The sequence below is a fragment of the Ixodes scapularis genome, unplaced genomic scaffold (assembly GCF_016920785.2).
Source record: "Ixodes scapularis isolate PalLabHiFi unplaced genomic scaffold, ASM1692078v2 PGA_scaffold9__187_contigs__length_104089568, whole genome shotgun sequence".
NCBI classification, from domain to species: Eukaryota; Metazoa; Arthropoda; class Arachnida; order Ixodida; family Ixodidae; genus Ixodes; species Ixodes scapularis.
In genome coordinates, this window is record NW_024609884.1 from 9,669,699 (window position 1) to 9,683,512 (window position 13,814).

The following is a 13,814-nucleotide window of genomic DNA, read 5'->3' on the forward strand; positions in this document are numbered from 1 at the left end:
CGTCAAAGGTGTATTCCACAGGTCAGTTTTTTCTTGGAAAATTACAAAGCATAGCCAAGAAATTTGCTAGGGTCTACGGCAGGCAGTGGCGCAGACGACAGGGGTCCAGTAGGGGGTGTTTGGTGTTCCGTGTTGACAGATGGCGCTACCTCCTCATAGCGACGTGACCTTGGGGTGTCACGTGACGTGGGGGGGGGGGGGGGGGGGTCACGCGACGATGCTGATGACGTCATCAGTGACCTTCACGAGTTACCTTTGTTACCCTCACGAGGGTCACGAGAGTTACCCTGTTACCCTCACGAGGGTCACGAGAGTTGCCCTCACAAGGGTCACGATGGTTATCCAGGTCACGTGGCCCCCCGGGGTCACATGACCTGCGGATACCCCCCCCCCCCCCCAGGTTACGTGACCCCCCGTTGACGTCATCGCCACTGATGACGTCATCATCAGCGATGGTGTCATCAGTGACGTCACTGATGACGTCATCGCTGATGATGACAATGCGGATGCCGGTGACGTCACTAATGACGTCATCACTGATGATGACGATGGGGATGCCGGTGACGTCATCAGTAAAGTCACTGATGACGTCATCAGTGGCGATGACGTCAACGGGGTATCGGCAGGTCACGTGACCCCGGGGGGGGGGGTCACGTGACCTGGATAACCATCGTGACCCTCGCGAGGTAACCGTAGTAGCCCTTCTGAGGGCAACTCTCGTGACCCTTGTGAGAGTAACTATCATGACCCTCAGGAGGGTCACCCTTTTGAGGGTAACTAACCCTCGTGAGGGTTACGAAGGTTAGTAACCCTCGTAGCCCTCGTGAGAGTAACCCTCGTAACCCTCACCAGGGTTACGAGGGTTACTCGCGGTTACGCCGACACCGCTGGAGCCGGGAACGGGGGCCTAAGAGCTGCGCTCTAAAAAGTGAAAGCCATTTACAACTCCCTGTAACGCCGAATTGGAGCGCAGCTCTTGAGGAGGAGGAGGGAAGGGTACTGAGGAAAGGGTAGACCCCTCCTCCTCCCCTCATTCTTTAATATGCTCCGGGGGAGTCACATGACCTCGGGGGGGGGGGGGGGGGGGGGGGGTTGTTCACTGAATATAGGCAGAATATAAATATTGGATGTTCGTCTCCTGCCGTGTCCCTAGAAGTCCTCTGTGCCACACACTAATGACTGTAATGCATCCATGTCCCAGTGACTTAGCAGGCTTGCGTCTATTGCGTAGCTGGTTTGGGAGATGAACCTGTCACGAATGTTCATCCCCATGGCATGACAAAACCTTCCAATAAACTTCTTGCCCCACCAGCCTTACACTGTTCACTCGCCATGGAGATTTCCGAGGTGAGACACTAGTTCCATGCCACTAAATTGCACAGCCCTGCGGTGAACAAATCACCCTGTAGCCTTGCTGACATCTCCAAGGTCACCGGTCTCGAGGTCCAGGCACCTGCACATAATCAATAATTGCTGTAGCAAAAGGTGACAGAATCCACCAGCGGATGCTACACCACGGGCACTCACTACTAATTGCCAACACTTAAATGTACAAAACAACTCATGTTGAAGTATAGAACAGCGAGCGGAACAAACACAACTGCAAAGGAATCGCACGGCAAACAAATCCCGCAATGCATTTCGTCTGCTGGGCGTGGAAGAAAGAAAAAAAAAATTGCACGGTCAGGTGTAGCCATGTGACTTCCGCCACTCACTTTCTCCTCTCGACTTCTCCATGTAATGCGGGGGTTTTGGTTTCGAGCAGTTGCGTTTTTTGGCTTTATTAATAAAAATATGTGACTCTGTAGCACAATATTAATTAAATAGTATTCAAACGCCTAACAAAAAATTGTAAAAAAAAATTGGGGTGGGGGGGGGGGGGGGTTGTCAGTGTGCCTTTAAAGTAAAACAGAGTATAGGTACTGCCCATGACTGGGTAAGACAGTTAAAACAAATTCTGTACAAATTTTTTGGAGCAGTTCAGGAGCAGAACATGTACATTTTGGAGCAGCTTAGGAGCACAAAAGTCCACATTTTAAGGCAACCTAGAAACAAAAAAATAAATAAATAATAATAATTTGGAGCTACGAAATTTAAAGTAAAACATGTCGCAGCAAAAACTTATTATATAAAAAAAATTGTAAAAACAAAAAAAAAGTTATGGAGGCATTTTGGTGCAGTTTCGGACAATTTAAGGGTGATTTTGGGTAAGATTGACCGAAGGATGGCTGGTCAACATTTGCAAGTCAATTGATATTTTTATATGTCATTGCCTAATGTCCGGTGTAAATAAACATGTTTATTTTTCATCAGAAAAAGAATGTGGGCGCACAAGAAATCTTAATCACATAAAGGTAGACGGTCGCATTCACGCGCACTATTGGAGCAGGCATCTTTGAAATTAAATAACTAAAACAATAACATTAAAAGAAGACTAGTACTGTTTAGAAACAATCAATCAGAAACAAAGAAAATTATTTTGACATGGTTGGTGTAACCATTACAAATTATTTTGTTAAAGGGACACTCAAGTGGGTTCTGATACCGTCTATTTATTGTCGTAACTCAATCTATAGGCTCTAAGCATCCTAAAAAACCCGAAATGAATTCAAGGCTGGCTGGTTTCCCTATCGAAAGCCAATCAAAGATTGTGCCACGCCCCTCTTCCTGCGCTGTGGCACAGAACACTAGGGGGTGCCACCAGACGAGAAGGCAGCAGGGGAGGGCATGCGACAGCCAGTCACAAGTGACGGCTTCCCACCGAACTAAATTTTTCGAATATGCGCGCCTTCGAAAAGTCAGTTTGCCGGGAAACCGTCACTCGTGATTTACTGTCACGTGCCCTCCCCTGCTGCCTTCTCGTCTGGTGGCACCCCCTAGTGTTCTGTGCCACAATGCAAAAAGAGAGGCGCGGAAAAATTTTTGATTGTACTTTTAATAGAGAAATCAACCGCTCTTGAATGTGATTTCAGGTTTTTTAGGATGCTTAGAGCCTATAGATTGAGTTACAACAATAAATAGACGATCTAAAAATCCACTTGTGTGTTCCTTTAAGGTACAGGCTCCCATATTTCGCAGGCAATCGATCGAGCAGGCCTGTTTAGCATTTTTTGGAAGAAAAAGTGTATTGTCATGAATTGATATTATTAAACTTTCCAGTAACATGTACCCATAGATTGTTCTTTTATTTCAAAGGTGCCTGCTCCGATAGAATGCATGAATGCGACTGTCCACCTCAACATGAATATGGTTTTTTTTTGTGACCCCAGCTTTTTTTTTCTGAAGAAACATAAATGTGGGTTCATTTATTTGCACTGCCAGCCCGCCACTCGCCCTCTTGCGTATGAACAGAGAACCAGAGGAGCGGGAGCAGCGGCGGCGGCGGGAAAAACGGTGGCAGGGACTGTCGGCCTTCATGTGTGAAGCAGTTGTAACGAACAAAGTGAGCATGTTAAAATAGGAATTCTTGTGTTCCGCCTTGCAACAACATTGCACAAAAAACCGCGATGTCTAATTTCGTTAGGGACTTTTCGTACATCGCATCCGCTGCGGATTTCTAGTCTTGTGCATGGCCGCCAGCTCAATCTATGCTCAACCTGATTGCAAACGCTCCTGCTACTAGTGCAGAGCTTCAGCATACAGTCTACAAAAAGTCTATTCTTTGCCCCAAGTAGGAAAAATCTGGTCACGCAACAGTATGTCAAGCAATACACATCAAGAATGGGTTTGCGTTTCAAGTCCGTTACAAGGAACATGACCATTTGTTTCAAGCCTCTCTTGAAAAACAGGATATGCATACTTGGTTTCAAGTAATTACAAAGGAAATAAAGAAATGCTCAAAGAATTTTAAGTGTGTCTGTGTTAGCCAGCCGTTTGTGACAAGAGCCAATGATATTAGATTAGCTCAGTTAAGGAACTGCTCATAGACGCAGTATGGACGAGCCGTACCTCCCCTCACTCACCACGACTCGCCTCGATCAACGCGCCACACGGCTGCTATGGTAACTGCAGTGTATTTTATGGAATACATGTGTTTTGAAGCTCAGCGTCTAGATGGAGTTCCACAGCCCTCTATGGAGCACACAGTTCGTAAACGAAAATCTAGATGGCGCTTCGAACGACGGGAGGCGGACTGAAGCGAGTGAGGGGAGGTACCCCCTTCTACGAGCGTTCCACAAGTGAGGTAATCTGGTAACGTTGACAAGAGCTTAGGACGGACAGTTTTGCCGAGAGGGACAGCAACGTTGCAACACACAACAAAAAATGTATGATATATTAAAATATACATTTTTTAAAGAGCAATAAATAAAACCCCTAAACACGCCAATTATGTTAATAGGCAGTTTCAGCATAGCGTTACCGCAGGCTACCGTGAGCACGGCAACGCTCCAGGCGTGAGCTGAAAATTGTTCTTGAAAGACGCAATGCGAGCTTCCGGTTGCAATGCTACACCGCACGGTAGCCTGCGGTAACAAACTTCCTATTAATAACCATACAGCCGTTTGATCCACGTGTTGCAATGCACTAAAACCTAGAAGGTGAGCAGCGAGTTGCGAGCCTGCGACACGAAGAGATCAATACTGTGAACGCTGCTCTTCCGGAGCTTGATGGTCACCGTGCACGGCTCACTTTTTAGAGCACTAATGGCCACCATTATCTTCATCACCCTCAAAAATATGTTGCCACAAACAGTGACGTGGTTGGTGCCTAAAACGCGCTCGCACACCACAAAGCGCACACCACAAAGCTTAGCAAGTTGGGGTTTCTGCAACTTTTAAATATCAGTATGCTCGTTTTTCTACCACGCATCAATATCTCCGTCACCTTTAATATAATCCTGCCCTAACTGCTCCGCATTTGTAGACAAATGAATCATTTTTAGCGCACTGACAAGCGTGAACAAGCAGGTGCATGTGAAATCCTGAAGAATCTATCTTCGTCTCTTCCGCCATCTTGGAACTACCACCGCACCACGTATGGGGCGTTGGAGTTGCAAATACCGGATATTAGGCAATGACATAAAAATATCTATTGAATTGAAATGTCGACCAGCCACCCCTTGGTTGATCTCATTTGAAATCACCCTTAATGTTTTTGGCACAATTCAGCAACAGCCGATATGTTTCAGTTCTGTAGAAATCTTCATCACATAAATTACAAATTGGCAAGGTGTATACACCGACGTGCGGCGTGTTCTGTTTACCAACACGGCAGGAAACCTGCGCATGCGCAGAAGGTATCTGGACAGAAGCGGCCGAGCTCTGTGTTTTTGCCGTTGCAGTATGGGGTGTACGTTTGTCGGTTAGGCTGCACAAGGTGCCTGAACTTCATTTGTTGTGGCATTTTGTGCCAACGAACCTCGTATGTGATGCTAGACTATTTGGGCTAGCTACCGGACCTTGAACGGCAGTGATATAGAAACTGCATTGATGGCGTTGCACAGACAAACTGCGTTGATAGCGTTACCTTTGACAATCCTAATGGGCGCTTCGACAAAAAGTTGGTGCCACTAAAATCGATGGCTCATGTCGTCATTTATATGGCGCCTTCAACAAGCTAGTCCACAACCGGCATGATTCAGTCATACAAGTCTCTTGATTTGTAAAACTACAGCAGGAGTATGAATGCGGCATAACCCTTTGAAGGAACAACATAAATTGCTATCTTGACCTATCGTGGTATCATTTACTACAAAAGTGATCTAGATGGTGCATTAATTATATAAAAGTTTGAGCCCCCCACACTTAAGGAAACAACACTTTTTATGGGTGAATGCCTACTCCTTTCTGTGCAATATCATCAAACAGCCTTTTGGGCCACCGTGGCGTTTATTACGACTGAAAAACTGAGGGAATGGGAAGGAAGTAAACTTGGCTTATGTATTTTCTGCCTCCCTTTGCCAAAATAGACAGTGGCCTAAAATGTAATTTGGTTTTCATGCGTAAACTACAAAAAAAAGTAGTTTTTTTTTCTTTTTTTTTTGTTCACTAAGGTGAGCTCTGTTCAATAATATAGCTAAAAATGGCCAATTTTATTTAAAAAAAAAAATGGATCACGTGCAGGCAAGCTGACGGTTGACACCTGAGACTATGGTCAAAGAAAGGGAAAAAAAAAAAAACTAGAAGAGATAGGAAAAAGGGACAGGCAATGTCTCAATTATATTCCACCTGTGTGCTAAATTACATTGGTCCGAGCTGTGCACGTTATTACTTTGTACAAATATCACCAATGACGAGTCACATTCGTCCACCCTCATGCTGTGCTGCTCTCTGCGTCAAAGACAAGTTACGGTCAAAAATTGGTTTCGGTTTCTGTTTTCATCCTAAAAAGGCGCCAGAAAAAAAGAAGTATTTTGAGCTTTTGCAATGTGTTTAGCCTGACAGCAGTTGTTGGCCTGGCAACATGGATTCAAAAATTGCGACACGCATGAGGAATGCTAATGGCGGTGATGGTCCCCAGAAAAAGAGCAGTTTCTTGCAGCAGTTCGGACAGCAGCGATGCTGAAGACCCCGAATTTGTCTTCAGAGTGAGTCTCACATTGCCTGTGAAGACAAGACGGCCTCAGACAACGACGAGAGTGACCATGATAACGTGCTTCTGAAGACTTCAGATAAAGTAGGTCGACTCCTTTTACAAGAGGTAGAACAGGTTGCAGGGAAACGCATAGGAATCCTGCCACTGAATGTCAAGAAGGTAGTGTTTATAATATTCCTTTGGCATCTGGGTTTTCATACATAGTTTAAAGTGGATGTTATGTTAATGAGTGCATCATGGAGCATAAAAGGTGTCTTCTCCTGCTGTCCCCAAATTCAGAAACTAGTACATTTACAAGTTTGCAACAGTTGTCATCCGAATTGGATGGCCACCACGGTGATAAGCCAAGCGAGATCAGTTCAAACGTGTGGTAAAAGAAACTCTTAGTATTGGTTCTGCTGGAAATTGTGTGTCTTGTTGATGGTGATTCACAAGCAAGTACAAACTTTTTGACCAATGCAATTTTTTTGTTGTCAGTTGGTTGACCTTGGTATGTGTGGAAGCGTCGAGTGCATTTCTTCTTTTGTTTGCCCTTGCTGACAGTCTGGGTGTGTGACTTGGTGCAAGGGTTCTTGGCGTTGACTGCAGTATACCGCTATAAAAGGGTGTGGTTTTAGAATAAACCTTCAGCTGTGTTCGAGACAGTGTGTGTGTGTCATCCTCTTTTTAGTATCCTTTTTCCTTCCGGTGTTTCAGGTTTTCGTCTGCAATTCACCAGCTTGCCTGTACTTTTACTCTCCTCTGAAATATTGCTTTTTAAAATGCTGGCAATTGAATCTCACCTAGTTTGTTACAAACTATCCCATGCACACAGGGATGACTTACATGATTATGCTTCCTGTAGCAGATCCTCATGCTTGTGGTTGCCAGTGGTCACTCCCTCTTGGCTCACAAAACAATGAAACAGTGATTATAGGCACTTATTAGCAAGAAAACCATTATATCCTAAAGCATATGTCACATACTAAAATAATTTGGTATGTCGCGGGAACTGCAACTTTTACATTCTTGTGCAGCAGTATGCAAAATAAGAAATAAGCATGTAACAGGCAACTTGAGGTAAAATGGTTACACATTAACTTAGAAGTAACCTGTATAATTGAAATTAAATTGGCAAGCTCTGGCCATTAAAACACTTTTCGAATTAAGACCAGCTGATAACATAAGCCACCTGTTGGAGAATGGCGAGCTCGAGCACCTCTTGACATTATCCAAAGTGGAAAAAACTGCATATTCTCGTACAGTAATATCTAAAAAAAGTGCCAGTTTCAGCGAGGGGCACGCTCATAAACGAGCATTTCGAGGCGCTATGGTTACCCGTTAATTTAGAGACAACCGTTCTGCATCAACTAAAATAAAACTGCCAATACCTGGTTGTTAAAAAAGCGTTATGATTAAGGTCAGCATATAATGTCTTGCCTAACAAAGCCTGTTGGAGGATGGCAAGAGATGCCCCTCTTGCCTTTAGCTCGAGCATCTCTTGACATTCTTCAAAGTGGAAAGAAATCCAAGCTGTCTAACACGCCATTCCTTTTTGCAAGAGGAACACTGCCCCTTTTTTGTAGTCCAATAGTCAAAACTACTGATTTGCAAAGTAGCCATGCTCCTTGAGGGCGAGCAGACATGCTCGGAACATCTACAGGGGGCTGAGCGGATGCTGCTCCTTCTGTAGGAACTCACCTGGCTACAAGGCCCTCCATGATCTGCTGCTGCTCCAAGCTGGTGGGAGGTTTGCCATGCATGGGACCAGAACCAGGGCGTTTCTTTTTGGTGGGAAAGCACCGTGGTTGTTCTTCCATCTTTTTGTTGTGGGGGACTACCCTAGGTTTTGGAGAAGTCTCATCGGGAACAGAGTCAAGTACTTGGGCCTTGGTACGGTATTTCAACACCAGGGAGCTTGAAGAGCTTGTCAATTTCTTCCTGGAGAGGGACTTGTTCAGTCCACTCATTGCTAAACATATGTTGTCCTCTGAATTTGGTTGAGTCTTCTTCATCCCTACCTCAATACCCTGCCGAATGTCATCCAAGAGGGACTGTGGCTCATCATCTTACGTAAAGCCTGTTGCTTCACATGATGTTACTGGCAGTTTTACACCTGGCTTAATGTCAACCTCCTTCACTGTCGTCACATGAAGCCCCAGGTAAGCTACAGCATGAATATGCTTGCACATTGATGTTGAAATCAGGCTGTCATTGCAAGTGCACTTGTAACTGTCGATAAAGATGTCACAGTCCTTGCAACGGAGCACGCAACTCTGGCAGGGGTCGCCCTTCTCAACATGGTAGCTTCTCTCTGCCTGGGACTGAGACTTTACAAGCCAGCCATTGCCATTTTGCAGCTGCTCTATATCTGATGCTGGAATTTTCATCCTCTCCTGGTGCCTCCGAAAAAGGGCTGCATCATGCCAATCAGTTTTTCCTTTTACGAGCGACTCGAGACGCTTATAGAGGCGGTACTGGGTCAGTTCGAAGAGGGTCATCAACAGCTTGTCGAGCCTCTGATTGTGAGTTCCATGCAGGTAGTGTGACTTCAGCTCCTTGTACGTTGCCTCCAAGTGGTTGGTAGTATTGAAAGGAATGCCCTTTCTGAAGCAGAGCGCCCACTGTTCTGCTCTGCCACCATGGTAGTGCCCAAAGTACTGAACAAACTCCTGTACTTGTTGAATTAGTTTTGGGTCAGCCTCTCCACTTACAGTAGTTTCTGACAGAGGAAGCCCGTCAAAGCTCGTTGGAATTGACCCTCATCTTTGCAATTTCTCAGCGCCCACAACTCGTCGCAAAGACGGTCACGGGTTTGCTTATATCTTGGACCGACTGCAACTTCAGAGCCCAGTTGTGGCTTACATGCCAGGAGTAGAGCATCCAATGTTGGGGACAGCCCATCACTTCCTCCCATGCATTACCTTTATGGCCTTAAGGTGCGTTTCATAGTCTTAGTGCCTAGTTACATTGAGATCAAATATGTGCATGGCATGCCTGACTGATCTTCTGCAACTGTCATGAGTCTTCATTTGCAGATTGTGGCCATTTGTATTATGAGTAGAGTCAATGCACAGGAACTTGGGGCCAAGCCAAGCTTTGTGACGAGTTCTTTCTGAGGGACAGTCATCAGGGCAAGCACAAAGCTCTCTTTGTTTTCCTTCTTCCATGTCAGTACAGACTGGGGAATCTGACTTTGTTCAGTTCCTCCTGTGATTCTTGTGCCGTAGCTCTTTCGTCAGAATTTCATGCTCGACGGAGATGTTGCCAATGCCTTTCATTGAGAACAAATGTAGCCTGCCCACCTCACTGCCAGCGGAAGAATGTGCGTCTACCAGAACTTTACGGGCGGGGATGCCTTGCTTTAGTTTATCAGCTAAAGCCTCCTTCTCAGTCGTAAAGAGGCGCTGGTGCTTCAGTTCCTTCAGGTGGCCGTAGTGTTCTGCCTGGTACTCTACTGTCACCTTGCCATCTTTCTCTGTTGCTTGAATTGTGGCTAAGCATTGCACATTAGTCTTACAAGTGCCCTGGGCTCTCAGTTGTCGTTTACCTCTTGCTCTGAAATGATCCAGAGCGGTGGCAGTAGCAATACATTTTCAGGACACCCTCATCTCGTCCCTTGGGCCCGTCGTGAAGAACGAAGTGAACGTGCTCTCTGCCTTCCTCAGCCTCCCTCCAGTCACTGAATTCTGGCAGGCAGAGAAGAAAGAAAGCTTAAAATGAAATGGCCTGAATTAAGAGTGGTATGTCAGTCACATCATATATTCCCCTGCTTTAAAACATCTTCATGTTTGTTTCACTAAATGTACATCCCGATCAGACTTTTAGCTGTAGCATGCGGTCCATGGTTTTTTCGTGCTCTTAATGCCCACATAGTAGGTGCACTCCCAAACACTACGGTCTGCAAGAACAGGTTCACTGCACTCCACATGTGTGGTGTTTGCAAGTGCACCTGCTATGCAAGTGACGGGAAAACAAAACAAAAAATGTTTTGCACATTCATAAGTTCAATGCAAGTGCGCACTACAACGGAGAGGGAGCACAAGTTTCATTGGCTCTATGTCGACCGCGCATCTTTCACAGAACATATTAAATCTTCGGTTAACCAAACACTACGAATTTTATTCGCGAATCGAATTATCCTAGAGCTTACTATTCAATTTGTATTCAAATATTAAAGTATTCATACACCCCTAGAAAAGAGTCAAGTCCCATCATAGTGGCGGTCACAAGAGCAGCTGAAAAACCCCAGTGTGTTGGTACCATGTAAACTGTAGACGCGAGATATATGCTTACCATAAAATTCTGAGATGCCCCGGCCCCGAAAGGTAAGCCACCCCAGTTTTTGGCTTCATTTGCTTTTTTTTCTTTTAGTTAGCTATGGCGGGATATAATGTGTCTAGTTATAGTGTCGAGTTAGCTATGGCGGGACATAATGAACCGTTACCGACTGGCAAATAGAGCCATTATTGCTTCACACTGCAAGTGAGCACACTCCTTATTTTGAGCCAATTTTTTATTGATTTTAGGTGGGCTATCTCTCGGGATATTAGGGTAACACTATGACCCCTCTGCTCCACTCCCCAGGTAGCCATACTCCCATCATACATATCTGTGGCAACAGCCAAAGCTGCTACAATCAGGTGTGCCAGGTTTGTGCTGAAGCTTATGTCCTATCCACAAGCTTTAGCGTCGGTGCACGAGAACATGCACTAGCTGAAGGAATAAAAATTTACATTAGATTTTGTATTAGAAAGGGCTCAACTCTTTCTTGACCTACCATACCGTAACGTAACGAGGAAGTATGTTACCGCACAAACAATTCAGTGCTAAATCAATTGCATGTGGTAAAATCCTCCTCCAGGACGTTATAAGGTAGGTATATATGCTGGAAGTATGGCTATTCCCATACACAGGTGTGCTTTAGGAGGCGATCCTGTTGATGTCCTGATGTGAAAGTCGTGTTTGTAAAGTAACATGGCTTAAAGAAAGCTGAAGTGGTTCCTAAAAATATAGTTGGAGGTGAATTCTTGCCTGGTTTTACCCCATGAATTCAAATATGACAATTATTTGGTGAAAAATTATTGGCAAATGCAAGATATCCATGTTTCCCATTCACCAATTACGACGTCAAATATAGGTTTTCGGCTACACTACGTCAGAGCCGTATATGGGGAGAGTTTGGTCAGTCTATGATCTCGCCGCCGTAACGCCCTCCTCCCAAGTGAGCCAATCAGCACACGGCGCAGAGCGAGAGGCATGAGCGCATGCATGTGAGCTCCCGGCTGCTCCCAGCTGAGTGGGGAGGGCCGCCATTTTCGTTCATTCTCCCAGCGGAATGCATGGGATCGGCATCTATATCACGATTATTTCCTTTTATATCGCTGGCTCTGGCAAGAAAATGATATACTGTTATTCCTCAGTGGGTTAAAAAGCTAATAAATGAAGTTTTCTCACCGTAAGGCCACAAACATTTATTCAGGCGAAGAAGTTGGCCCGTAGCAGACGACGCATAGCCTCAGCAGTGCTCTTCTCTGAGCAGTCTCCGACAGCGTAGCGAAAAAATGGCGGTCTCCTCTCTGCTCCCTTCTTTCTCTCTCGCTCCTTCGGCGCTCTCTTCCTTTCATTTAATTTTCTCCTTTTCGGCGCCTTCGTTGCCACACCCACTGGCCAAACTCTCTCAATATACGGCTCTGCACAGCGCATGCCACTCCATAAGGGGTCCCTTTCATTTCATTGAAACTCGCTTCGTAAAAGTATGTTTCGTGGACAACTTTTCATGGACACGCGTTTCGTAGACACAATCGTTTCATTGATACTTATTATGCGAATTGCACGCTGTAGGGACATTTCATCTTGCGTGTATCACTGGGGTATGCATTAACCCACCTGCCTGCCTGCGTTCACGCCGCTTCGCAGCGGCTCATTACAAAAATGTTAACCCACCTTACCGACACTGCACGAGACTGTCGCGGCGACAGTCTCGTGCAGCTTATTACAGAAAAAAAGCTAATCTGAGCTGTCGATGAAACATTGTGTGTCGCTGAAATGTCATGCAATGAACTGATTGCCACCTCTCCGGGAGCACGCTGAGCGTGCATAGCTTTGATTAGTGCAGGTGGTGTGCAAGCTTTTTGAGGACCGTGCACCTGCAGAACAAAAGAGCTCTGTATACGACGTCACAAACTACCACTTTGAAAGCACTTTTCAGAAGGGAACGAAAGAATAAACTCGTACCGCACAGCAAGTTTCAGGCATCTCGAAAACAATTTGCACAAAATACGAGAGAGGGACAGGACAAGTGCTACTATCGAAAAGAGTGCAACATTTTGAGATTCAAAGAAAGGCAATGTAGCATTTTGATGCTCCAGAAAGATGAACGAACCCCCTAGAAGAAAAAAAAGGAAAGAAAGAAAATTAACAGACCGACTTTCTTCTCGTACTTCTCTAAACACGCATTTAACAGTCAGTCGATACTAGATGGTAACGCTCGTTGCGTTTCTGTTCTTATCCTCTTATTTTGCAATGTTTTCGAGATGATCAAACTAGCCCAACAATACTTTTGATTAATTTCCTATACGACAACATATGCTGGGATTTCATGTGCCAGCTCATGCTAATAGAGGAACGAGTGTATTTTATCCCTCTGTGCAATCGCAATAGTCACCATTGGTGCGGATGCAAATTTGTGGTAATGAATTGTCGTCTCTTTTCAGATTTTTTAGTCTTTAAACAAGAGCTTGAATTATATCTTTTCTGCTATAGGCCCACACCGTGTTTTGTAACAGTGGTAGACATTGTGATCGATTTTTCTTTTGTACAAAAGTAAGCGAGTGCACTTACCTTTCAACAAATTGAACTTTAACTCCTCACGCCTCGCGACGAACCCGTGTTTCGCTTCAAAGTGGCGCAGCAAGTCCCCAATGGAACGCAAAAGCCGTTGGACACAGATCGCATGCAAGGCGGCAGCGGACAGTGTGATCCAGATCGTGTCAGCGTCCCGTCAATGCCGTCAACCTCCTTTAGGTGCCTCTTTAAGTTGTAGATTTTCTTGAAGCACCTGTCACAAATCATGCACTTGTACTTATCTGGGTCGGCGTTATGCCGCTAGCATTCACAAAAGCAACGGAGCAACCACATCCGAAGTTCAAACGGTTCAAACTGAGAACCGTTGAAAACAGCGAGGCCAGGCAATACCACCAGTGTGCGAGTCATACGTGACGCTATCATCATCATCACCACCACCCGAACGGATTCCCTACGAGCGGTTTTCCCTACGCTGGCGTTGTCCCCAGATCTAG

The 13,814-nt window shown here is 45.3% G+C and overlaps 1 long non-coding RNA gene across 1 annotated transcript; it reads right to left on the reverse strand.

The window, feature by feature from the left end:
* Positions 1-1,093: 1,093 nt before the first annotated feature.
* Positions 1,094-13,747, reverse strand: LOC121046378. Its single transcript, XR_005798128.2, has 3 exons — positions 13,357-13,747; positions 7,360-10,202; positions 1,094-1,453 (listed from the first exon to the last, which is right to left on the reverse strand). It is a non-coding gene; the product is annotated as an uncharacterized LOC121046378 (long non-coding RNA).
* Positions 13,748-13,814: the final 67 nt, after the last annotated feature.